A 27,301-nucleotide genomic window follows, 5' to 3' on the forward strand; every position below is an offset into this window, starting at 1 on the left:
TGGAAAAAAAAGAGTCATTGATGAAGGCTTGGATAACCTGTTGGAATGTTAGGCAATATAGATCAGAAAACATTCATCCTGGATAAGTTCCTCTAAACTAACCAACGTGCCGCCTGCCAGAAATAATTGAAGTCAACATTGTTCATCCAGTCATTGATCAACCAGGTGCAGCCATCCTGCCAGGCAATATAATTCTAATCATTATTGGTTAAATTGAAATGATTGATTTTTTTACATAATAGAACATTGTTTATATAAACCAATATATAAAACTGTATATATTATATACAGTATAGCAGACAACATGGGTTCCATGTTCACATTGGTTTCTGACTATACGGCCATATAAAAGTTGCATGCAAGTCTTATCTTGAAAATTTTGATATGCTTTATAATTTTTTAATATCCATATGTAGCAAAATATAACATTTATTTGATTAAAGCAATGAAACAACTCTTTTCTGCAGCTCTATTTGTTATTTACCTACAAATAATCCTACAAAATTAAAAATAATTCCACTTAAATGCCCAATATACAAATTCATTAACACTGTCAAAAATAAGATCAATATCCTTTCTGACTATAAGGCCACATAAAAATTATATACAAGTCTTACATTGAATATTTTGGCATACTGTATAATTTTTTAGCATCCATAAGAAAAATATACTGATAGAAATAACAAGAGTTTTATTTTACAATTTTTAAATATTTAAAAAAATATTTATTTTTTTAATATTTAAAAAAATACATTGCAATTTGATAGTTACTAGATATATTGGGTTTTAATTACTAAATATCTTAATTTATAAGTTGATGTTACCTAATATTTTAAGATTATAATTAATAATATAACTTACAATAAGTATACATTTCGTATGTTGCTATTTGAGTAAATGTTGTGTTGTTGTGGTGTTGTTGGCAAGACTGTAAACTAATAAATACTTTAACTTAAATCTCAGTCACTCTCTTTTTGTAATTGCCTTTGAGGGATTTCATGTGGGCTGGAATATATTCAGTGCATGAACTCATTCTCCTTCCTCACATGCTTCCAGCACGAATCACATTTTTTTCTACGCAATTTTTCTACACAGATTCATCAACGCTGGAAGAGCACATGAAACACCGGGCTCAGAGACAAATGGCTTTATTCCTCAAAATAGAGCAGACAACACGAGCTCCATGTTCACAGTGGTTTCCGACTATATGGCCAAATAAAAGTTGCATACAAGTCTTATCTTTAATATTTTGATATACCTTATAATTTTTTAGTATCCATAATAAAAATGTATTGGGAGAAATAACAATAGACTTTTATTTTACTAATTTTTTTCTGGTCCCTCCAAGACTCAGGGGGCAGTGAGGAATGTCCCAGTGAATGCCATACACAGTGGGTTTGGTCACACCCGAGGGACCCATAGCTAAGAACACCACCCAAATTTTAAAGGGGCTACTAGAAGGTCTGTTCAACCTTTGTTCCACATAGAGACAATATTTTCACTTTCCTGATCAGGAAACAAATCCCTCTCCAGCAGGAGGGTGCTGCCTCTGTTCAAAGATTGCTAATCGAAGATTCAGGATAGTTCTCTGGGTGACTTTGGACAACTCAGTTCCCCTTCCTTTTTCATTTGTAATTCTCAAGAATAACTGATATGTGCTGGGAATGCAACATCTTGAGACAGGGAAGACTGGCTGGAATAGATCAGGGTCCGTTCCAGTCCCCACTAGAACAAGAGATCCTTCAGTGTTTTACACAGCAGGTCCAGGGTCCCTCAGCTGCAGTGCAAGTGAGGCACACACAGACAAGCACAGACTAGACTTCATTTGTTCCAGACAGCTTTCCTGAGCTTTTCAGGATGGATCAGAGTGAATCCCAGGCTCTTGTTGTTCCTACAAGTGATAAACCTGCCACATGTAGCTTGTTACCTGTATGCATGTTCTGTCTCATCAAATTCAAACAAACCGGTAATCAGTGCATGGTGAACCTTCTTCAAAAAGATCCTCGGATACAGAATTCAGAAGAAAATTTGCTAATGTATTTTCATAAGACACGCAGAAATGCAAGTGATCCACGGAGAACGGTCTTCCAATGTGAAATGTCTCCCACATCCTGGGTCCCAGAATGACTGACTACATAGAACAGAATAGTGATTAAGTCATAACTACTACCAGATGTAAAACCCGATGAAGAAACAAAACTTTTTGGCAATATTGTCTAGTCTAAGCTAACTAATATTTACTTTGAGGTGGGAATTATTCATAACAATGTGGGATAATATTTATATTGGTGATAATTTTCTTCTACACATTAGAATTGCCACAGAAGTAAGAGGGACGCTGATGGATGTGAGAAATGAATCCAACATCCTGCAAGAAATCCACATGGAGAAAAAGATGGTTTGGTCTTACTATGTGCTGATGCCAGCAACCTAGTATAGAAGAGGTAACTATGTCAAGATTTAGGCTAAGGTAATATTTTTGGTTGTATTTTCTCTCTTCTCCCATTTTTTGGGGGTTAATCACAGCCTTCAATGTTAAATAAGCAAGCACAGAGTAAAGAACAAATAAAATCTTGCTTCTGCTCACAATCTAATTGTATATACTAAGTAGGAAACAATACAATCCTAAAGTTATCTAGCGTTATTTATTTTGAATATGGTTGGGTATGCAAATTTAGAGTCATTCCATTTCTATTATTGCAAAATTCTATATTGGAATGTAAGTAGAAATCAATGAAAACATGGCTCTATCAGTCTAATATATGGATTTCTCTTTCAGATCAATCTAAGATCAAGACTGAGAGGCTAAGGCCCAGCTTGAAGAGATTTAACAAAGTATGTACACACCACAAGTAACATGATGTAGAGAGAAATTCATGAGCAGTTTCCTATTAAGACGTTTCAAAGAGTTTCATCCAACTAGTAACCTCTATGTGACCTGGTGAAACTACTTACTGCTTTCTGCTGAATTCAACGAAATCTCCATAATCAGTGTCTCGAAATCGGAATCAAGGCTACTGTGAGAAAACTGGTAAATATTTATCTACTGGTGGAAAATCAAATACAAAATAATCCTCAGCTCATATTTATTTTGATTTTGTATTATGCATCAGATTTACACAGCAACTAGAAACTGGGTACATGGCAAGAAATTAAGAAACTGCCACACACACACACTCAGGAGAATTTTGTTTTTAGCACATAGAAATAAAATTAGAAAACATCTTTTTTAATTGGAAAGCTTGGTGGCTCTAGAATATTTATATACTCTGCAGCTGCAATATGGCTCATAATTCAAATTCTGTATAAAATTCCCAGGTCTCCATGAGGATTCTAGAAATTCATATAAGAAAGAGAAATGTGTTCCAGGGCAACAGAATTTTTTTCATTTTTTTACTTAGTTCTGAAGTTATATCTAAAATACACACACACAAAGTGTGTAGCTAAACGTAACTAGAAAGACTTGATATGAAGAGGCGAGCCCTGCCTTCTCCAGACAGGTTTCTCAGGAAGCTCCACATTTAACTTGCCTTCTGGCATAAGCAAATAAATCGTTAGATATGAAAATCTTGAACTATTTAATTCAAGTATATTTTTACATTAAAAAAACAAGAAGGAAAATCTCTTTAAGTAGATAGTGAAAATTTATCTGGAAAATTACATTTTCATATGGAAGGAGAAACAAATGAGTATGTGAAAATGTAATTCACAGCCTGAAGATTAGAAGAGTTAAACATTCTTTCTTTTTTAAAGACATGGATCTTGTTTTGCTGCTCAAAGCTGGAATGCAGTGGCATGATCACAGCTCAGCCACTGCGGCCTTGAACTCCTGGGCTCAAGGGATACTCCCACCTAAGCCTCCAGAGTGGCTGGGATTACAGGCATGAACCATCATGCCCAGCTAATTTTTACTTTTTGTAGAACTGGGGTCTTGCTCTGTTACCCAGGCTGGTCTCAAACTCTTGGGCTCATGCAATCCTCCCACCTCGGCCTCCCAAAACACTAGAAGAAGAGTTACTCATTCTAAAATTCTATGGAAGGATTCTCTATTAGAAACAGAAGCAGTTTTAAGGCCTGAGGAGTAAATACAAAGACAGTGTAAGAAAGAAGCTGAAGTTTCCCAGGGCTTAAGGGAATTAAATGCATTGTGTTAGGGAGCTACACGTTTATGCTTACCCCACCTTAAATTCATTTATTTAAATCTTAACTCCCTCTGTGACGGTAGTAGGGGTGATTTCAGAGGTGATTGGGTCTTGAGGGTGGAGCACGCATATTGGGATTAGTATTCTTACATTAGTACTGTTAGAAGACAGATAAGAGCTTGCTTCCACTCTCCGCTCTCTGCTTTGTGAAAATACAGCAAGAAGATGGTCATCTGTAAACCAGGAAGCAAACTCACCAGACACTGCATCTGCCAGCACTTTAATCTTGGACTTCTAGGCCTCTAGAACTGTAAGAAATAAATATTTGTTGTTTAAGCCATCCAGTCAATACTAATTTATTACAGTAGCCTGAACCGACTAGGACACGTTGTAATAGAATGGAATGAAAAAGATAAAAGGAGAGTTATATGTTTTCCTAGCTAGATTAAAGAATAGTGTCCATGAACCAGTACGATATAAATAATTGATACCAGGATGTGAGCTCTTGGAGGACAGGGGGGTTTGTTAAGTTTTGTTTGCTGTTGTAAACAGGCATTTATAGTGGCATCTGGCCAATAATGCCTATTGATGAATATCTGCTAGAGATTTGAATGCACAAATTAAATTGAAACAGAAAAAAAAGAATAACCACAAAAGATAAAAATACAAGTTTTAGTTGTAGCAGGAATTAATCTGAAGGCCTTGGATATTTGAAAGAAGCCTTTCAAAAGTGTACAAGGAGTCTGAGCAGACCTTAGAGGTGGTAGTCACTGAGAGATATTCGCAACAGAATAGGATGAGCCAAATAACATACTATTATTTTCTCATTGTCCAACAGAGTCCCTTGCATATGTTGCCTTGCAGGGTGCCTTGTATATGAGCCTGCATTTAGCATTTTCTTAAAAGACAAAATAACTTTTTAAAGGATCATTCTAAGATACTGTTTTTATTACCTGTTGCTACAAGATATAGCAGATACTCATCACTGTTTCACAAGAACCAGGTGGCACATGCACAAAGCATAATTCCAGAAAGTTTCGTTTACATGCTATTCACAAACATTTTAGCAGGGTATAGGAAAACCACAAGGAATAACGCATCAATCCAGAGTTAGAAGGATCCAAGTGTCGTCTCTCATATGTCCTAAATAGAAGGAGGCGAGTGAGCATCACCTAGACCCAGAGGAAAGTCTTGGAAACATGCCACCTAAAGGGAAGCACTAATCTTAGTTGAAAGACACCATGGGCCCCAGATGAAAAAACAAGGGAAATACTTATTTCAGCCTCCTTCTCTCTTCTGACCACTGGGCAAACACAGCTGGAATTCAGAGGGCAATACATCAATCTAATCTTGCCTGTGAAGAATTTCCCCTCACATTTGGAAGAATTCTCACCTTTAATATTTAGCCTCACGCTGGGAAAGGTGAAACAGCTTTAGGAGCCAATGGATGGTAAGGAAGCCTATAGCCCCACACTCCTCACAGTGAAGGATTGGTAATTATATGCACCATGTTTGTTTTTTTCTAAAGTGTTTGATTACATTACCTTAATAGATTGCTTATTGGCATTCTATAGAAGAGACTCATTAGTGTTTTGATTGTTTTAAAAATGTTTTGCTTTTCCATAAATCTGAATCTACTCACTTTAGAGTAGATTCAGATTTAGCATAGGCTAGTGATTGAGTCAGACTATTCATAATGAACAGAACATTACATCACATACTTTGAAAATTAAAAAATTCAACTGACACACAAGAAAATTCAAAACCTACTTCACTTTGCCCTGAGAACTTCCCTATCTTTTGTTCTTTTCTGCCTCTACACAAAGAACCCAGGAAAAAAGAACACTAGGTGCTTAACATGCACTGCCAAGTTTTATATCTTAAAAAGAGAAATTTCTTTTCCTGTAATAGGCCATTATAAATTCATATTTATGAAGTAGTTAGAATATAATTCAATTAATATGTATCATAGCCATTGGCCATTCATCTGTTCCATTCTAGTCATTCATATTTATGATCACAGAAAGTCATAGGGGTTCTATATGCAATTTGAAATTGCTCTAAAATGTAAAGGATAAAGATTGCTTGTTATTTTAAAGTGTCTGAATGATGACTGAGAGATACACTTCCTCTGGGAACCTTATCATTTCAGATTTCAGAAATCCATTAATTGTAAACTCTTAAGAATTTCCACTTCTGTAAGTAATTAAATGTAGATCAAACACTGTAAAAATTTCAACTAGGACAGAATCTAAAAGTCATCTACTTCCTATCATCATTGCTTTATCTGAGAATGATTAAGCTGAGAGCCACAGAGACCAACATCATGCAGTCAGCTATGTAGAAGCTATATCAGGAGATAATGCTGGTCTTCTAAATTTGGAGCTGGGCCTTATTCACTATCCTAGTGGTTTTCAAAATGACTAGATAATTTCTTGGGAATCTGGGAACTCCTAGTAGGGAGTTTATTAAAAAAGAGATAAAATAGCTTAGAGACGGCCAGGCGTGGTGGCTCACACCTGTAATGCCAGCACTTTGGGAGGCTGAGGCGGGCAGATCACCTGAGGTTAAGAGTTTGAGGCCAGCCTGACCAACATGGAGAAACCCTGTCTCTACTAAAAATACAACATAAGCCGGGTGTGGTGGTACATGCCTGTAATCCCAGCTACCCAGGAGGCTGAGTCAGGATAATCACTTGAACACAGGAGGCAGAGGTTGCGGTGAGCCGAGATTGCACCATTGCACTCCTGCCTGGACAACAAGAGCAAAACTCCATCTCAAAAAAAAAAAAAAAAAAAAAAAAAAAAAAGAAAAAGAAAAAAGAAAAGAAAAAAAAGCATAGAGACTCTGGGTTCTCCTGTCTTAATTCAACCAGAGTTTCTCAATATTATTCTACTTTAGAAGTAAAGTTTATGACTTTATCCATTCATTGTATTGGTATAGTTTACTATAGTTTTGAGTAGATAACATTTTTATCTAACTAGGCAACAGAAATTTATCATCTCACAGGTCTGGAGGCTAGACATTCAACATCAAGGTGTAGGCAGGTTGCTTCTCAGGACTATGAAGTTGAATATACTCAACGCCTTTTTCTGATCTTTTAATAGCAGTAGCTTCAAACATTTTTTTTTCTAATTTCAAATTTATTTTAGATTCAGGGAGTATGTGTGTAGGTCTGTTACATGGATATATTGTGTGACACTGACATTTGGGGTACAAATAAATGATCCCATGATCCAGATAATGAGTATAGTACCCAATAAGCAGTTTTTCAGTCCTTCCCTCTCCCCTCTACTGCCCCCTCTAGTAGTTTCTCATGTCTATTGTTTCCATATTTATGTCTATGTGTACCCAATGTTTATCTCCCTCTTATAAATAAGAACATACGGTATTTGATTTTCTATTCCTGCTTTAATTTGCTTAGGATGACAGCATTCAACTGCATCTATTTTGCTGCAAAGGACGTAATTTTGTTCTTTGTAATGGCTTTGTAGTATTCCATGGTGTGTGTGTGTGTATATATATATATACACACACACATATACACACACACATTTTCTTTATCCACCATCAATGGCCACCTAAATTTATTCCGTGTCTTTGCCATTGTGAATAGTACTGTGATAAACATACAAGTACGTGTCTTTTTGGTAGAATGGTTTATTTTCCTTTGGGTATATACCCAGTAATGGGATTGCTGGATCAAATGGCAATTTTAAGATCTTTGAGAATCTCGAAACTGCTTTCCATGGTAGCTGGAAATTTACATTCCCACTAGAAATGTATAAGCATTTTCTTTTCTCTGCAGCCTCACTGGTATCTGGTTTTTTTTGTTTTTGTTTTTGTTTTTTAACTTTTTATTCCTAGTCATTCTGACTCATGTAAGGTGCAATTTTGTGGTTTTAATTAGCAACGTTGAGCAATTTTTATATGTTTGCTGGCTGCTTGTCAATTTTCTCCTAATATATGATTGCTTATGTTTTTTGCCCATTGTATTTTTAAAAAAAATTTTTTTTTTTTCTGCTGCTCAGGCTGGAGTACATGGAGTGCGGTGGTGCGCTCTCGGCTCACTGCAACCTCCAGCTCCCAGGTTCAAGCGATTCTTGTACCTCAGCCTCCCGAGTAGCTGGGATTACAGGCGTGCGTCACCGTGCTTGGCCAATTTTTGTGGTTTTAACAGAGATAGGGTTTCACCATGTTGGCCAGGCTGGTCTCCCACTTCTGGCCTCAAGTGATCTGCCTACCTCGGTCTCCCAAAGTGCTGGTATTACAGGTGTGAGCCACCTCGCCTGGCCTTGCCAACTTTTCAATAAGGTTGTTTGTTTTTTGCTTGAGTTGTTTAAGCTCCTTGAAGATTCTGGATATTAGACCTTTGTCAAATGCATAGTTTGCAAATATTTTCTGCCATCCTGTAGGTTGTCTGCTTTCTGTGTTGATAGTTTCTTTTGCTGTGCAGAAGCTATTTAGTTTAATTAGCTTCTGACTGTCAATTTTCTTAATTGTTGCAATTGCTTTTGGGGACTTAGTTAAATATTTGCTAAGGCTGATATCCAGAAGAGTATTTACTAGGTTTTCTTCTAGGATTGATATAGTTTGAGTTCTAACATTTAAGTGCTTAACCCATCTCGAGTTAATTGTTGTATGTGGTGATAGGTAATTGTCCAGTTTTATTCTCCCACATATGCATAGCCAGTTGTCCCAGCACCATTTATTGAATTGGGAATCCTTTTATTATTGCTTATTTTTGTCCACTTTATCAGAGAGAAGATTTTGGTAAGTTGTAGCTTTATGTCTGGGTTCTCTATTCCGTTCCATTGGTCTATGTGTCTCTTTTTCTACTGGTACCATGCTGTTTTGGTTACTGTAGCCTTTATAGTCTGAAGTAAGGTAATGTGATGCCTCCAGCTTTGTTCTTTTTTGCCTAGCATATGAAATCTAAGCTGTGCCAGGCGATGACTCTCCCAGGTAAGTATGCCCTGTGGCACTGCAGCTGAATCAGATGATGCAGCCAACTGTGCCAAAATATTGTATAGAGATGGTGCTGGAGTCACTGCCTGGGCCAATCAAAACTACATGTAAGGAAACATTTTGAGAAAATAGTGATTCCACAAGTAACCAAAGGCAGTGATTCTGCAGAGAGAAGCATGAGAATAGAGCAAATGCACAGAGAATAGCATGAGAGAGGTGGAAGTCCCCATCAGAGACACTGATTTCTGCTTCTGCATTCAGCTGTATTTCCTGCCACTGCATACCCATGAGATTACTGGTTTATCTGATGCACGAATACCAGCTTTCTTAAGCTAAAATCTATGCAAATCTATTATGGAAAACAATAATCCTTAATTGAGGCAAGATAATTGTCTCAAGAATTAAGTATATAAATAATTTTTGAGAGGACCTTTAAAGAAAGAAGGAAAAATATGTGAATACTTGGAATAAGTAATTTCCAAGACTTAAGATGTATCTTTAGAAAAAGTTCAGGTTGAGAAGTAAGTAAAGCTGACTATTTTTTTAATTTAAAGAATATTGAACGAATGAGCTTCAGAGCAGTGAAGAAATAATACTGATGGAGGCAACAAGGGAGCCAGTCTAATCATGCAACTTACTGTAGAGACAAAATCAAGATGGAGCAAGCTGGTCAATAACTGTTGTTTTATCTAAATCTCTATGTAATTCTAATTAATTGCATTTTAATTAGGACTCTTGAATGCAAGAAGAGAAACAACATTGACTTTTCCGGGAATGTAAAGTGCAATTTAACTATTCAGGTAAAAAAACGACAGCTATAGAACTGGGCCTCAGAGGCCATCTGAAAACTCAAAAATACAGGTTCTCTTTATCTCTAGCATTTCTCTCTTAATTGCTCCGTGTGAGTGATTCTCTCTACTGGCATATTTTCACCACATGGCAAGAAATATATCTGCCAACAGTTTCCCAATTGTAAAATTCATAGTTGTAGGCACCATGAGAGAGAATGACCAGCAGATAGTCCCAAATCTAAGTCCCATGGAGGCACTCCTTGGCCCAGATTAAATCAGGTACCCATATTTGGATTAATAATCTGCTGTTAGCAGACAGAATAGCAAATTAATTGACAAGACACTCATGATCATATGTGTGGGGGACAAGGGAAATATGATAAGCAGGATAACGACCTTAAAGATATTTCTAATCTCCAGAACCTGTGAAGGGCCAAAGAGAGAATTCTAGAAGCTGAAAAGTAATATATATATATATATATATTATGTTTATAAACATATATATGTGTATATATACATACACACATATATACATACATATATATGTTTATAAACATAATATATATATGTTTTTCTTCTTAGAGTCTTCAGAAGGGAATGAGCCCTCCCAACGCCTTCATTTTAGGTCAGTGAGGCCCATTCTGCTTTCTGACTTTCAGAATTTAAGATAATAATATTTTTAAAGCCAGCCATCTTGCAGTAATCTATTAAAACAGCAATAGGAAACCAATAAAGGGAGGAAGGGAGAGACATTGTAAAGGGATGTTGGGATGACTATAACACACATCTAATATCAACCATATTATTGTGGTTGATACCGTCAGGCTCTATTGACATGCTGTATGGTTATAAAGCCTCAGAGTTAGAGATAGAAATAGAGATAGAGATAGATGACACAAAGTTGCCTCAAAAAAATCATATCTTCAAATTATAATTCTTCATGGTTCATATAATTATTATATGTTTTCTGGTTTGTTTTAAGTGCATTAAAACTTGTTTGCATATCTATATAATATTCACGTTTAAACAAAATTAGTGAAAATTTATGCATTAATTTAATTATGCATTTTTTAAAGCAGGAAAAATTATTTTGTAACATGAAGGAATCATATTTATATTGCTTCTTTGGTATTTTTAAATTTTACTATAATGTTTTTTTAAGGGTATATTTTAATGATTTCATCTGAATTTGAAATCATTACATAGACATTTCAAAGAAAATCAATGCAAAGGCATTTGTCTATTTCTATAATAATTATGTTAATGATCAAAAGAATATACTAAATAAAATATTGCATTTTTATTTCTTTTGGTGTATATTGAAAATTGATCTGTGTTTTAGAAGGAATGAAACTATCAAACATATTATGGTAGGCATGGCATAAAACTGGGAAAAAGAAAATCTTCGTTAGTTAGTTAATGGATTTTCTGTTGCTAAGCTGAAATAATCAAAAAGTCATCTAACATCAACTTGCATTCCTTCAAAAAATAAAACAGGTATGCAAATAACATTCAAAATGAGGAAGGTTGTCTTTATTAACTACAAAAATGCTAAAGTTTGTAAATTTAGAATTGGCTACTCTCTTCATCTTATGAAAAGTGATAAAAATATATAAATGAAATAGAAATAATTTTGAGGTGTTTGTTTTCACTTACTTAGAACCATAATCACAAAATCAATTCCTAGTCTTCTTGATGACATATAGATCCTGGTCTGTAATCCCTTGACTTTGGGAGGTCAAGGCAGGCGGATCACGAGGTCAGGAGATCAAGACCATCCTGGCTAATACGGTGAAATCCCGTCTGTACTAAAAAAATACAAAAAAATTAGCTGGGCATGGTGGCGGGCACCTGTAGTCCCAGCTACTCGGGAGGCTGAGGCAGGAGAATGGCGTGAACCCGGGAGGCGGAGCTTGCAGTGAGCCAAGATCATGCCACTGCACTCGCTCTGTAAAAAAAAAAAAAAAAAAAAAAAAAAAAAAAAAAAAAAAAAAAGATCCTGGTGATGATCCAGGATCCGTTAAAAAATAAAAATAAAAGATCAAGACTGCAGGGAAAAAAAAAAAAGGATCCTGGTGATCACTCATAGCACTATGGGCTGTATGAACTGCATGGACCATTTAGGGGCACAGTGAGAAGGCGGGTACTTGCAAGTCAAGGAGAGAGGACTCAGGAGAAACCAATTCTGCCAACATCTTGATCTTGAGCTTCTAACCTTCAGAACTGTGAGAAAATAAGTGTGTGATTTAAACCACCCAGTCTGTGGTATTTTATTATGGAAATGCTGGTATACTAATATAGTGGTGTTAATCACTCATGTATTAGGATGAAAAGAAAGCATTTAAAGCAATAGATGTCTCTTATTGCATCTTGTGCAATGTTCCATAGTGCAACGTCCTTAATACAATTTCTATGGAATTAGTTTAAAACAATAGTTCAACAGCACAATTAAATATTTCATGTATTTACAAGACTCTCATCATGCCAAAAACATTGAAAATGCTTAAAACATTCACTTACGGTGCAAAAAATGCAATATTTTTATGTGCATATGTTGAGAAACAATTTGGGCATGATTAAGAGCCAGTATGAATGGGACACAGGCCTGTTTCTAAAATCTCTAAAATGCGTCATGTATTTTAAAAGCTAAACAAAAAGTAATAGACATCAATGGAAAAAAAATCATTAATTTATATTATTTAAGGACAGTGAATAGGATTCTGTTATTTCTGCTCTCCTTTATCCAAAATAAGCTTGTTTTATGTGTTTAAACTTTGTATTGCTTCTGGTTTAAGTGCATTAAAACTTTAGGTTTGCATATCTATAAAGCATTCTTTAGAAGAAAACATTTAAGAACAGTAATAATTTAAAAACTACTAATGAAGTAATATATTTGCCAGCCCAATCCATGGTTTACTTATAAAAGTTTTCAAAACTGAACATTTAAAAAAAAGAGTAGGGTTCAATTTAAGCTATTTTCTTTTCAATAAAACAACAGATGCAGAAGGCAATGTCACAGTATAACACCCAAACTATTGCAACATATCATTATTGTCAAATAAAGTACCTGTAAAGTTGATATTTTAAAGGAAAAATAAATATAAATATATAAGTTTGGGTTAGTATTTTTCTTGTTTTTAGCACAATTAGCTCACTAATTTACCCTAAAACCCTTAAGATCATTTATTCACTATGCCTTGTAAGTGAAACAGCTTTTCGGTTGAGGCTTTGTCTATCTTAGTTACTGCTAGCTGTATAGATCTAATAGATTAGTGACCATACTTTGTAAATGTGAATATTTCTTCCTCTTGACATGGTTTTTGTCCAACTTGGAGTAACATAATCCATTTATTATAAGACTGGGTGCGATGGACTAAATGTTTTTGTTCTCCCAAAATTTCTGCATTAAAATTCTGAACCCCAATATGATGGTATTAGGAAGCAGAGTCTTTGGGAGGTGACTACGTCGAGAGTGGAGCTCTAGCAATTGGACGAGTGCAAAATGCCCAAGAGCTCCGTGCTGCCACGTGAGTACCCAGCGAGAAGGCCCAGTCTATGAACCAGGATGTGGCCCCTCACCAGAACCTGACCACCTTGACACCCTGATCTTGGACTTCCAGGATCCAGAACTATGAGGAGTAAATTTCTGCTGTTTATAAGCTACACAGTTTATGGTACTTTATTATAGCAGCCCCAAACTAAGACACTGAGGAAAAATATCAGATATAAAATAGTACTACCTCATTTATGATCTTCTTTTTATAAGGCACAACAACAACAAAACCCTTTTAGGAGTGACAATAGCAATTATTCAATGATCCTTACAGGAGTGAGTTAGTGATGGGAAAGCAAGGGCTTTCTAGGAATGGGTTAATGTGAAAAATCGTAACTTGCATACTTATATGTTCCTTTTTCTGAATTTATATTATGCAAGATAAGATACTGAACCTCATTAAACGAATGAATCCTTCTTTCCCATTACATTCTGAGAAAATATTCGTAATTTCCATTGACTATTTTGGAAAAATAGAATTTTGTGCACTGCTTATAGAAATATAAATTGGCACAATATTTCTAGATGACAATTTTGTGTATACTATGCAGCTAGTAAAAAATAATAAGGTAGCTCTATATATCCTGATGTGTAGTGCTGTTTTATTAAGAGAAAACAAAACAACATTTCAAAATAAAGTGTATATTGTTATGACGACACACTTCTTTAACTTGCACACACACACACACACACTATAGACATATGCTAGCCCTATGCATGGCTTTGGTTAAGACTGTCCTGGTTTATGACTGTTTTCCTAGCTTCCTATCAAGTTTTGGGATTTGCTGTAGACTGAATGTTTACTTACCCCTTAGCATTCATATATTGAAACCTAATCCACAATGTGATGATATCTGGAGGCAGAGCCTTGGAGACGTGATTAGATTATTAGAGGCCCACCTTCTTTAAAGAGATTGGTGCCCTTATAAGAGGCCCCAGAGAGCTGTTTTGCCTTTTTCAACATACAAGAATACACCAACATGATGACTGTCTATAAATCAGAAAACAGGCCCTTACCAGATGCTGAATCTGCAGTTGACTTGACCTTGGAATTTCTAGCCGCCGGGACTGTGGAAATATAAACGTCTGTTGTTTATACACCACTCGGTCTATGGTGTTTTTGTTACAGCAGTCCAAATAGACTAAGACAGGAATTTATCAGATTTCTCATTTCTAGATAAAATGTTATGATTAATCATTGCATTAGTATTGCATTAAAATAGTTGCTTTAAAATTAATAGTTGCATTTATATAAGTTGACAAGCCTCCACTTCCCACTTCTCCCATGGTTTCAGTAGTGTGTGAGATGCTTGTGAGTGACCAGAGTCCTCACTGTAACATGTGATTAAATCTGAAAGATGACTAACAATACCCTATCTTTCCACTTACCTTTTCCAAACCTAAAGTAACTAAGACGAGCATGCAGGATGTTCACTCAGAAACTCAAGTGTGCTGGTACAAAATGGACCTGACCCAGCAAATTCTAGGCACTGATGATAATGGGAGAAGTATTCAACAAATATTCAATGAGACTTCCCTTCCAGCTATTTGGTGCTCTAGCCAGCCAAGTCACTGCTTGTGTTGAGATTTTCAAGATGTATAAAATCTCCAGGCCACCAATCATAAGCTTATAGAAAAACCTTGAGAATGATACATTAAGTATTTATGAAATGTATGCTTGAAATAGAGGCTGAGTAGCCCTGCCACTGAGGGTACAGAGGATAGTCTGAACTTGCTACAGTGTTTTTGTCATATACAATGTCATGTAAATCAACTTTTTTTTGAAAAGGTAAGGAATAAGTTTAATTTTATGATAAAATTTTTCATAAGGCATAAGCCAAAAAGTTTATATTTAATAAAAAATAAAGTGCTTTCATGAAACTTCATGAAAATGATAAATATACACAGTTTGTATACAACATTTATTGGCATTTACCATCCACTGTGAAGGCTGTGATGAGATCACTACCAACATGAATAGCACAAATGCAAATGTAATGAAGAAGCTCAAGATTCTGGCTCAAAAATTTAGCAGTTATTTTAAGGACATTTAGTGCAAAGTTGCAGAAGTTACACTTGTATATTACTCACTGAAGCATGAGGATTTTTTGTAATTTTCAGATCAAATGACTGTTCTTATAAATTGTTTTTGTTTATTTTTATCCCTAATTTTTTTTTCATGTATAATAAGAGAACTGATAGCTGATATTGTGTTGTCTTCCTTGGAGAAAAATAATATCATAAACAATTGACAGCAGCTGTGCATCATGGCATCAGGTGTTTCAAGATGAAAATCGGCTAACTTTAATAATTATCTTTCCCAATCAAATAATGGAAAAATCATCAAGTTTTTGAAGTTCATTCCACCGAAGGTGAAACGTCTATAATTATTGTGAACTATATTAAATATTTTTTAACAATCCAACACTGAATGGGCAAAAGCTGGAAGCATTCCCTTTGAAAACCAGCACAAGACAAGCATGCCCTCTCTCACCACTCCTATTCAACATAGTATTGGAAGTTCTGGCCAGGACAATCAGGCAAGAGAAAACCATAAAGGTATTCAAATAGGAAGAGAGGAAGTCAAATTGTCTCTGTTTGCAGATGACATAATTGTATATTTAGAAAACACCATCACATCAGCCTAAAATCTCCTTAAGCTGATAAGCAACTTCACCAAAGTCTCAGGATACAAAATCAGTGTGCAAAAATCACAAGCATTCCTATACACCAATAATAGACAAGCAGAGAGCCAAATCATGTGTGAACTTCCATTCACAATTACTACAAAGAGAATAAAATACCTAGGATTCAACCTGCGAGGGATGTGAAGGACCTCTTCAAGGAGAACTAAAAACCACTGCACAAGGAAATGAGAGGACACAAATGGAAAAACATTCCTCCATGCTCATGGATAGGAAGAAAAAATGTCATGAAAATGGCCATACTGCCCAAAGTAAGTTACAGATTTAATGCCATTCCCATCAAGCTGCTATTTACTTTGTAGAATTACAAAAAACTGATTTAAAAATCCTATGAAACCAAAAAAGAGCCCACACAGCCAAGACAATCCTAAGCAAAAAGAACAAAGTTGAAGGCATCATGCTACCTGTCTTCAAACTATACTACAAGGCTACAGTAAGCAAAACAGCATGGTACTGGTACCAAAAGAGATATATAGACCAATGGAACATAACAGAGACCCCAGAACACACACATCTACAACCATCTGATCTTCAACAAAACTGACAAAAACAAGCAATGGGGAAAGGATTCCCTGTTTAATAAGTGGTGCTGGGAAAACTAGCTAGCCATATGCAGAAAACAGAAACTGGATCCCTTCCTTACACCTTATACAAAAATTAACTCAAGATAGATTAAAGACTTAAATGTAAAATCTAAAACCATAAAAACCCTAGAAGAAAACCTAGGAATACCATTCAGGACATGCGCATGGGCAAAGACTTCATGGCTAAAACACCAAAAGCGATTGCAACAAAGCCAAAATTGACAAATGGGATATAATTAAACTAAAGAGCTTCTGCACAGCAAAATAAACTATCATCAGAGTGAACAGGGAACCCAGAGAATGGGAGAAAATTTTTGCAATATATCCCTCTGACAAAGGTCTAATATCCAGAAACTACCAGGAACTTAAACAAATTTACAAGAAAAAAAACAGACAACCCCATCAAAAAGTGGATGAAGCATATGAACAGACACTTCTCAAAAGAAGACATTTATGCAGCCAACAAATATATGAAACAAAGCTCATCTTCACTGGTCATTAGAGAAATGCAAATCAAAACCACAGTGAGATACCATCTTATGCCAGTTAGAATGGCGATCATTAAAAAGTCAGTACACAATATATGCTGGTGAGGCTGTGGAGAAATAGGAATGCTTTTACACTGTTTTTGGGAGTGTAAATTAGTTCAACCATTGTGGAAGACAGTGTGGCAATTCCTCAAGGATCTAGAACCAGAAATATCCTTTGACCAAGCAATCTGGTACTGGGTATATACCCAAAGGATTATAAATCATTCTACTATAAAGACACATGCACACGTATGTTTATTGCAGTACTATTTACAATAGCAAAGATTTGGAACTGACCCAAATGCCCATCAATGATAGACTGGATAAAGAAAATGTGGCACATATACAACATGGAATGCTATGCAGCCATAAAAAAAAATGAGTTTATGCCTTTTGTAGGGACACGGATGAAGCTGGACACCATCATTCTCAGCAAACTATCACAGGAACATAAAACCAAACACCGCATGTTCTCACTCAAAACTGGGAGTTGAACAATAAGAACACATAGACACAGGGAAGGGAACATCACACACCAGGGCCTGTTGGGAGGTGGAGGGCAAGGGAAAGGAGAGCATTAGGACAAATACCTAATCCATGCAGGTCTTAAAACCTAAATGATGGGTTGATAGGTGCCACCATCCACCACAGCACATGTATACCTATATAACAATCCTGCACAATTCTGCACATGTATATCAGAACTTAAAGTTAAAAAAAAAAAAAGAAAAAATCCAACACTGAAGACAAAATTGTTTGTTTTTTGTAATAAGGCATAAATTTTACTGGAGCTTGGTATTTTGGCAAAAGCACTGTTCTTAGTAAATTGATAAACCTATGAAGTAAAAATGTACTTGGAATTGGTTATGGTTCTCATATAGTTCATAACTACACCATAACTTGTTAGACCTTTTGTTCAATTGAAATAAAAACTACATGGCCGAGTGCAGTGGCTCACACCAATAATCCCAGCACTTTGAAAGGCTAATGTGGGAGAATTTCTGGAGCCCAGGAATTCAAAACCAACTGGTCAGGCCAAAATTTGAGTGAGACCCCATATCTACAATTTTTTTTTTTTTAATGGCCTGGCACAGTGGTGTGCATCTGTAGTTCCAGCTACTCAGGAGGGTGAAGTGGGAGGATCACTTGAGCCTAGAGGTTTGAGGCTACAGTGAGCCATAATCCTGCCACCACACTACAGAGTGAGCAGCATAGTGAGGCACTGTCTCTAAAAATAAAACAAAATAAAATAAGCTGTAGTTAAAAGAACAAACAAAATCATGTGTAGTTAGAGTTGCCATTTACAAATGTATACACAGTTACAATAACTGAGCAACATTCATATTACATACAAAAGTAGATTTTAGCATGACAGTAAGCTCTATCTGCTGTTCATTATTAATAAATTTTTGAAATCCTTCAGCCTTTGAAAGACAAAATAATAAACACACCAAAGTGTCTTACAATTTTGTAAATAAGTTCTGTGAATTTTAGTTGCATTTTGTTCAAATTCAATTGAGAAGCTGAAAGCAAAATATTCAAAGAGTAGAATCTAATACAATATCAGCTTTTAACGCTGTTAGCGGCTGCAAGTTTTAAAAATAGATCTTGCAAACAGAGAGACGTTAGAGTTTATCCTTTAAAAGTTAAGGGGGAGATGGGTGAACTATATAAATATTAAAAGTATTTGAGATTTTCAAACTACAAATTTTTGAAATTGTTAATTTGCATTTAGTTGTAGTTTTTATTCTTAACTGAATAAATTTTTGTATTTTAGCAGAGTAATAGGCTTGACAAAAGCTTTAATTTTCAACATCTAAGTCTGGCAAAACTTAATATATTTGATGAGATATTTCTTACAAAAATTGTTAGAATAGGTACTCTTGTGTCAGAAACATAGTGCATGGAAAAATATTGGTGTTGATATATCTATAATATAATAATGTAGGATATAATATAAAATGTAGGATCTCTTCCTTTAAGCAGAATTTTCTCTGGGATAATACTTAAAGAGTTACAATGCATTTAAAATATTTTATCTCAGAGAAAGTACTAATTGAAAGTGATAATTTTAAAATGTATTCATTGTATGTTGCATTAATAATAAAAATGCAACTTGAAGGAATATTACAGACTATTTTATGAAAATATTAAAAATAAGAAGGCCAGAGCAAGATGGCAGAGTGGAAGGCTCCACCGATCATCCTGCCTGCAAGGACACCAAGTTAACAACTCATCTACACAGAAAAACACACAGCTTCATAAGAACCAAAAATTAAGTGAGCACTCATAGTACCTGCTTATAACTCAGTATTGCTGAAGGAGGCACTGAATCACTGATACCACCCCTCCTCCATCCCCAGCAGCAGATATGTGGTGCTGAGAGCATCTCTGGGACTGGAGGAGGGAGAACACAGCAACTGTGAGCTATTGAACTCAGTGCTGTCTTGTTAGAGCAGAAGCGAAAACTGGACCAAGTGCTGCTGACGCTGGCCCACAGAGGGAGCATTTAAACCAGTACTAGCCAGAGGGGAATCTCCCATCCCAACTGTCAGAACTTGAGTGCCTGCAAAACCTCACCACAAAGGGCCAAAGTGCTCTTGGTCTCTAAGTGAACTTGAAAGATAGTTTAGGTCATAAGGACTGCAACTCTTCTGCAAGTCCTAGGACTGAACTAGGCGCCCAGAGGCAGTGGACTGTGGTGGCACATGACATACTGAGACACCAGCTGGGACAGCCAAGGGATGCTAGCATCACCCCTCCCCTAACCCTAGGCTGCACAGCTTGTGGCTCCAAAAGAGACCCCTTCCTTCTTCTTGAGGAGAGGAGAGGATTTTGTGTTGCCTCTTGGATACAAGCTCAACCATAGCAGGATAGGTCAGAGTCATGAGGACCCCGTTCCAGGCTCTATCTCCCAGACATTTCTAGACACACTCTAGGCCAGAAGGGAATCTGCTGCCTCAAAGGAAAGAAGATAAATGCTTCCAGTATTTATTATCTACTAACTGAAGCATGCTTGGGCCCTGAATAGCCAGCAGCAAAACCCAGGTACCACATTGAGGGCCTTGATGAGCCTCTGAGACTTGCCGGCTTCAGATGAGTCTCAGCACATTACCAGCTGCCATGGCTATGGGGCAAAACTTCTGCTTGAGAAAAGCAGAGGGAACATTAAAGGGAATTTGTCTTGTACCTTAGGTACCAGCATGGCCACAGTGGGGTAGAGCAAAAAGTCGGATGTTGGGGTTCCTGATTCTAGGGCTTGGCTCTTGGACAGTATTTCTGAAACTGCCTTGGGCCAGAGGGGGAGCCCACTGCTCTGAAGGGCGAGTCCCAGGCCAGGTAGCATTCACCACAAGCTGACTTAAGAGACCTTGGGATTTAAGAGAACATAGGTGGTAGTCTGGCAGTACTCCTTAAGGAGTATGTTGAGGAGCATACCTCAACATAATAAAAGCCATATAAGACAGACTCACAGCTAGTATCTTATTTAATGAGGAAAAACTGAAAGCCTTTCCTCTAAGATGTGAGACATGACAAGGATGCCCATTTTCACCACTGTTATTCAACATAATACTAGAAGTCCTGGCTAGAGCAATCAGACAAGAGAAAGATACAAAGGGCATCCAAATTGGAAAGAAGGAAGTAAAATTTTCCCTGTTTGCTGATGATATGATCTTATATTTGGAAAAACCTAAAGATGCCACAAGAAAACTATTAGAATTGATCACCAAATTCAATAAAGTTGCAGGATACAAAGTCAAAATACAAAAATCTGTAGCGTTTATATATGCCAACAGTGAACAATATGAAAAAGAAATAAAAAAGTAATTCAATTTACAATAGCCACACACAAAATATCTAGAATTAACTCAAGAAGTGAAAAACTCTATAATAAAAACTATAAAATACTGAGGAAAGAAATTGAAGAAGACATCAAAAATATGATAAGTATCCCATGTTTATAGATTGGAAGAATCAATATCATTAAAATGTCCATGTTACCCAATCTATACATTCAATACAATCCCTATCAAAGTACCAATGACATTCTTCACATAAATAGGTAAAACAATACTAAAATTTATACGGAAGCACAAAAGACCCAGAATAACCAAAGCTATCCTAAGCAAAATGAACAAAACGGGGGGAATCACATTACTTGACTTCAAATTACACTACAGAGGTATAGTAACCAAAACATCATAGTACTGGCATAGAAACAGAAACAGGGACCAGAAACAGAAACAGGGAAAAAATAGAGAACCAAGAAACAAATCCAGACACATATAGTGAACCCACTTTCAACAAAGTTCCCCAAAACATACACTGGAGAAAATAGTCTCTTTCAATAAATGGTGCTGGGGAAACAGAATACCTATATGCAGACAAATGAAACTCGACCCCTATCTTTCACTACATACAAAAATCAAATCAAAGTGGATTAAAGATTTAAATCTAAAACCTCAAACCATGAAATTACTACAAGAAAAGTGGGGAAAATCTCCAGGACATTGGTCTGGGCAAAAAATTTTCAAGCAATTACACACAAGCACAGGCAACCAAAGCAAAATGGACAAATGGGATCACATCAAGTTTCAAAGTTTCTGCCGAGCAAAGGATACACAATCAAGCAAGTGAAGAGACAACCCACAGAATGAGAGACAATATTTGCAAACTACCCATCTGATAAGGGCTTAATAACTAAAATATGTAAGGAGCTCAAACAACTATATAGGAAAAAATATAATAATCTAATCAAAAGATGGGCAAAAATTAGAACAGGCATTGCCCAAAAGAAGACATACAAATGGAAAACAGGCATATGCAAAGGCGCTCAACATTATTGATTATCAGAGAAATGCAAATCAAAACTACAATGAGATATCATTTCACCCTAGTTAAAATGGCTTATGTCCAAAAGATAGGAAATAAAAAATGCTTGTGAGGATGTAGAGAAAAGGGAGCCCTTATATACTGTTGATGGCCATGTAAACTGGTATAACCAAGATGGAGAACAGTTTGGAAGTTCCTTCAAAATACAAAAAATTGAGCCACCATATAATCCAATAATCCCACTTGGGTTATATATGCAAAAGAAAAGAAATTAGTATATTAAAGAGATACATGAACTTCTATGTTTGTCAAAGCACTGTTTACAATAACTAAGATTTGGAAGCAGCCTAAGTGTCCATCATCAGATGAATGGATAAAGAATTGTGTTACATATACACAATGGAGTACTATTCAGTCATAGACAAGAATAAGATCCAGTCATTTGCAAGAACATGGCTGGAACTGGAGATCATTTTATTTTTTTAGTTTTATTTATTTATTTATTTATTTATTTATTTGAGACAGAGTCTTGCTCTGTTGCCCAGGCTGGGGTGCAGTGGCGCAATTTCTGCTCACTCCAACCTCCACCTCCCGGGTTCACGCCATTCTCCTGCCTCAGCCTCCCAAGTAGCTGGGACTACAGGTGCCTGCCACCACGCCCGGCTAATTTTTTTTTTTTTTTGTATTTTTAGTAGAGATAATTTTATTAAGTGAAGTAAGCCAGACACAGAAAGACAAACACGGCATATTCTCTCTTATTTGTGGGTTCTAGAAATCAAAACAATTGAACTCATGGAGATAGAGAATAAAATAATAGTTACTAGAGGCTTAGAAAAGTAGTGGAAGGCTAAAGGAGAGGTGGGTATGGTTAATGGGTACAAAAAATGCTTAGAAAGAATGAGTAAGATCTACCATTTGATACACAGCAGGGTGACTATAGACAATAATAACTGTACATTTTAAAATAACTTGAAGAGTGTAATTGGATTGTTTACAATTGAATGGACAAATGCCTGACAGGATGGATACCCCCATCTACATGACATGTTTATTTCACATTGCATGTCTGTATCAAAACATCTCATGTACCCCATACATACATGCACCTACCATGTACTCACAAATGTTTAAAATAAAAGAAATTAAAAATTAAGACCATATTAAAAATAAGTATAGGCTTTTAACAATACCATTGATGCAATATAAAGACATCTACGAACAACTAAAAACACTGATTAAATTATGCTACTACACAGTGAAAATTATTATATTACATTTTGTGTTTAATCAAAATAAGCTTATTTTCCTTTCCATGTAAACAAATACATATTAGTTTACGTTTAAACTATATTTTATCTTCAGAAAAATTTAGACATTACTTAACTTACAAAACTCCCAGTTCGATAGTGGCAATTTGCTGGTTATTAAAATACATTTTTAAAAATGTATAATTTAATTTTTAGTATCTTTTGTCTCATTCAGACATGACCTAGTATTGTTGATAATTTATAGGGCCACTTTATCTAACTAAGTTACTGAAAGTACTTCTAGTTTTTTGCAATCAATAGATAAGAGCACAGAGATAATTGCAATAAATTTTGTAGCCTCTAAACATTTTCTCATTCTGTATTTACATTTTATTTGATTTTTAGTTTATATTTTAGTTATTGATACATATTAGGCCACAAGTATTAAAATTGGGTCTTGATTAGCTAGATATGATTTGCAGTTGTCAGTTCTCTTATACAATTTATTTACTTGAAAGTCCAATGCTAAATATAAGGTTTTATTTTGAGAATTTTGCTCACAACTGTGTGTATGTGTGTGGGTGTGTGTGTGTGTTTGTGTGTGTATTTCCTTTATCCTTCAGCTCTTAAAGAGTAGGGACATTTAAAAATTTTGTAGTCATCAAAGTCTTCTTTATTTGAGAAAATGTTTAAGAAATGCATTTAAATACACATATTTTGGAATTATTGCCATCAGAAGCAATATTTCACTTGGTTCCATGAACTCCCTGAAGAGCATCCACAGATGTTCAGATCATTAGCAAGACCTTGGAGATTTAGAGGCCTTTCAATAATTCTTAATAATACTATAGGTGTTTTTTTAAGATCATACTAAATAAAGACACTGACAATTTAATTTTTCAAAAAGAAAATAATAAAATATATTTGAAGGGTTTGAAGGATCCACAGGGCAGAATAGATGATGTATAAAATGAGGTTTGTGAGTTGTTCTTCTTCATTAAATTTTAGTTCACTATTTTTCATTACTCAATTCAAAGCCTCTAAGAACTTCTTTTTTATAATATAAGTAATAGAAGTTGGTACAAGTGGGACAAAAAATGGGACTTCTGATATTGGATCTTGCTGTAAAATAAAGACTGTAAGTTTATTTTCACTCTTGTTAAAGCCAAAAATGGCCATTTTGGGTTAGCATCAAGAATGTAAATTCCACCCAAATGAACATATAGGGAACGAAAAAATGTAAGTTGATAAAACATGAAACACAACAATTTAAAGAACACTTTGAAAAAATATTTAATAGTTACATTAATGAATATTTTTAAATAAATTTATAATATTTGTTTTCTTTTTCCTTACATAAGAACTAAAATAGTTTTATAATGTATGCCTCTTTGTTCTGACACTCATGCATGAAGTATTTTAAAGTGCATAGTTACTAAAACCCAACCCGTTCATAAGCTTTTGAAATATTTAATATTTATGTACAATTTTTTCATCACAAGACAATAATTTTTCTCCATTTTCATGTGTTTTGATGTTACAGGGATACATTTTTCTTTCTAGTTAATGTAATAAGAAAAGTTAATGAGAATGCATTTTTAATAAACATATCTAAGAATCAAACATTAAAATCCATCCCTAAGGGTTATAATTGTGAAATGTTCTAACTGCACACATAATCAATTTTGATACTCCAAAATAAATTTCAATATCAAAAAATAATATTGCTTAACTAGTCTCTTTTTTGTGTATATATATTATGTGCAATTAACTTTGGTAGATTGGGAAGATAGCTAGCTTCTGGTGGGAGTCTATTATAGTGAACTGGTCTCATAGGCACATTCCAGCTACCTGCACTGCCTTAAACATCAAAACCCTCAAGGGACCAATAAAACCAGGTACAGATCATAAATCCAATTACTGTTACTAAATAATAATGAGAAGCTGGCATGTCATGTCCCAACATAACTAGTGACATTCTGGTAACCAAGTATCACTTACATGTGGTTTATACATACCATAGTGTTCCTCACAGATCCCCAGAATGCTCCAGGCAGTTCTAGGGATTAGCATGTGGTCATTCCAGGCCAGCAGATACTAACTCATATGTTATAATTTCAGCTGTTTAAAGCACTTCATGATGTAGAAACACTGCAGCCGTCACAATCTCTTATCAAGTGGCCCCATCTCCCTCTCTAGTTTTGTTGGTTTACTTTCCTACTGCTCCCAGCCCTGGGGCCCACTATGCTTTACCTAGCTTTGTGATGAAGGCCTTCTAATTCTTCCTCCAAAACCTGAACCTCCCTCACCTTCAGGCCCTTGATACTCTTCACAATGCTTTCTACACAGTCTTTTTGTGAGACCGCCCCTTCTCGTCACAGATCCGTACTCACCTTCTCAGGGAGACCTTCCTTCAGCATTGTCGGGGAGGAAACCTTTCTCCCGTATCCTGCTGGAATCTCTGGCTGGGCCTAAGAATTAAACTGACATAAAACATATTAACAGGAGAACAGAATACAACTTTTTTAAGACGCTGGGTGGCATGTTCTAAACTCCTTCAACATCCTACCTGTGAGAGTCTGCCTCGTGGCAGGGCACACAGGCTGATATATTATTTCTCCTCTGTTTCTCCCATTTAAATGGAAAGCACGTGAGATCAGAAACAGTGTATTCCTAGTTCCTTAAACTATGTTTGTCACATGTTATTCTGGCTTACATCTGCCAATTTACATTTACATTTACATTTGTAAATTGATAACAATGAATTTACCTTATTAGCCTCACCACTTAGACAAGCAAAACAATTAGATTTGAAAAAATAGTTTAAATACTGAAGCCATTTTACATGTATTGGTGGATATTATGTATATTCAGAATGATCCATAAACACTCAGTGATTGTGTGATCAATGTCAGCTCTACAGAGGTCATCAAAGAATCACCTAATTTTTAATTACTGTTGATATTGAAAGGTTGATAAGATCAAACCTAGTCGTGTCTCCAGGCTTTCATGTTGTCAATGTCTCATGAAAACATATAGGCCATATCTTGCATTTTCTATTAATATGACAAACACCATGCTTTTGAAGCCATCTTTTCCTAGTTGCTGACATAGCTTAATGGCTGTAGAGAGTCTATATTTGCATCATTTTATTGTTTTTTTCTTCTTTTTAGGTTTCAAAAATATCTTGAAAAATGACATAGAAACTGAATAATACTCAAAGAAAAAGACATTCCTCACCTTCCGATTAATGTACAAATTATACATAAAAGGAACTTTTACAGTAGTTGATGTTTTTATTAGCAATAATACAGTTTATCATCTGCTTTGGGGAAAATCATTTGGAGAATTCATTTTCTTCCCCATTTTTTCAGGTTAGCCAAGCCTAACTCTTCTTTTCAAATCACACTGAAACTTGAAGAATTAATCATTTGGGGTAGATGATGCTCCAGAGTGCTTTTGAGAATACTAATCACCTTTAAACCCATGGTGTTGCTCTGAACAGGAGGCCACCAATCCTGGCCTAAGCCATAATTCAAATTTTTCTGAGCCTTGACCACTAGTTCTAGTGACAAATGGAACAGATCCTACAAACTACCTTGCACAAATAATGCTTTTGGATTGCTTGTTGTACTCACTTGCAGAGCTGAAAGACCCATTTGTCTTCTAACCCTTAAGGACAAAAATGCATTAGTCTTTCTACTTCTAATCCAATCAGTGCCATTTTTCCTCTTATGAGTGAATGGTTGTGCGGAAGCTCTGTCTGTCATTTTAACCACTGGCTTATGAAAGCTTTCAGTGTGATTCAGAACTCTATATTCTCCTGTAGCCTTCATCACAGGACTTTGGTTGAAAAGAAAAAGGTAGATGCCTCAGAATAAAGCTGTTTTTAATCTTAGTGGTGTCTTAACTTTATATAGCACATCAAAGAATAAAATCACTATGTTA

The 27,301-nt window shown here is 35.6% G+C and overlaps 2 long non-coding RNA genes across 5 annotated transcripts in view; one reads left to right on the forward strand and one right to left on the reverse strand.

Annotated features, from left to right (window-relative positions):
- Positions 1 to 1,153: 1,153 nt before the first annotated feature.
- On the reverse strand, positions 1,154 to 25,848 carry LOC105472826 (uncharacterized). The gene is made up of 4 exons (XR_981843.2): positions 25,747 to 25,848; positions 14,472 to 14,522; positions 4,400 to 4,450; positions 1,154 to 2,131 (listed from the first exon to the last, which is right to left on the reverse strand). It is a non-coding gene; the product is annotated as an uncharacterized lncRNA (long non-coding RNA).
- Positions 2,732 to 27,301, forward strand: part of LOC105472825 (uncharacterized) — a 33,424-nt gene continuing 8,854 nt past the window's right edge. For 2 of the 4 annotated variants that reach the window (XR_011621763.1, XR_981840.1), the window contains exons 1-3: positions 2,732 to 3,031; positions 4,361 to 4,452; positions 5,460 to 5,592. This is a non-coding gene — a long non-coding RNA (uncharacterized lncRNA). Of the gene's footprint in view, positions 3,032 to 4,360; positions 4,453 to 5,459; positions 5,593 to 9,840; positions 9,911 to 27,301 lie in introns of all 4 variants that reach the window. The other 2 variants (XR_011621764.1, XR_011621765.1) reach the window with 2 other exon arrangements.

The sequence above is a fragment of the Macaca nemestrina genome, chromosome 4 (assembly GCF_043159975.1).
Source record: "Macaca nemestrina isolate mMacNem1 chromosome 4, mMacNem.hap1, whole genome shotgun sequence".
Classification (NCBI taxonomy): domain Eukaryota; kingdom Metazoa; phylum Chordata; class Mammalia; order Primates; family Cercopithecidae; genus Macaca; species Macaca nemestrina.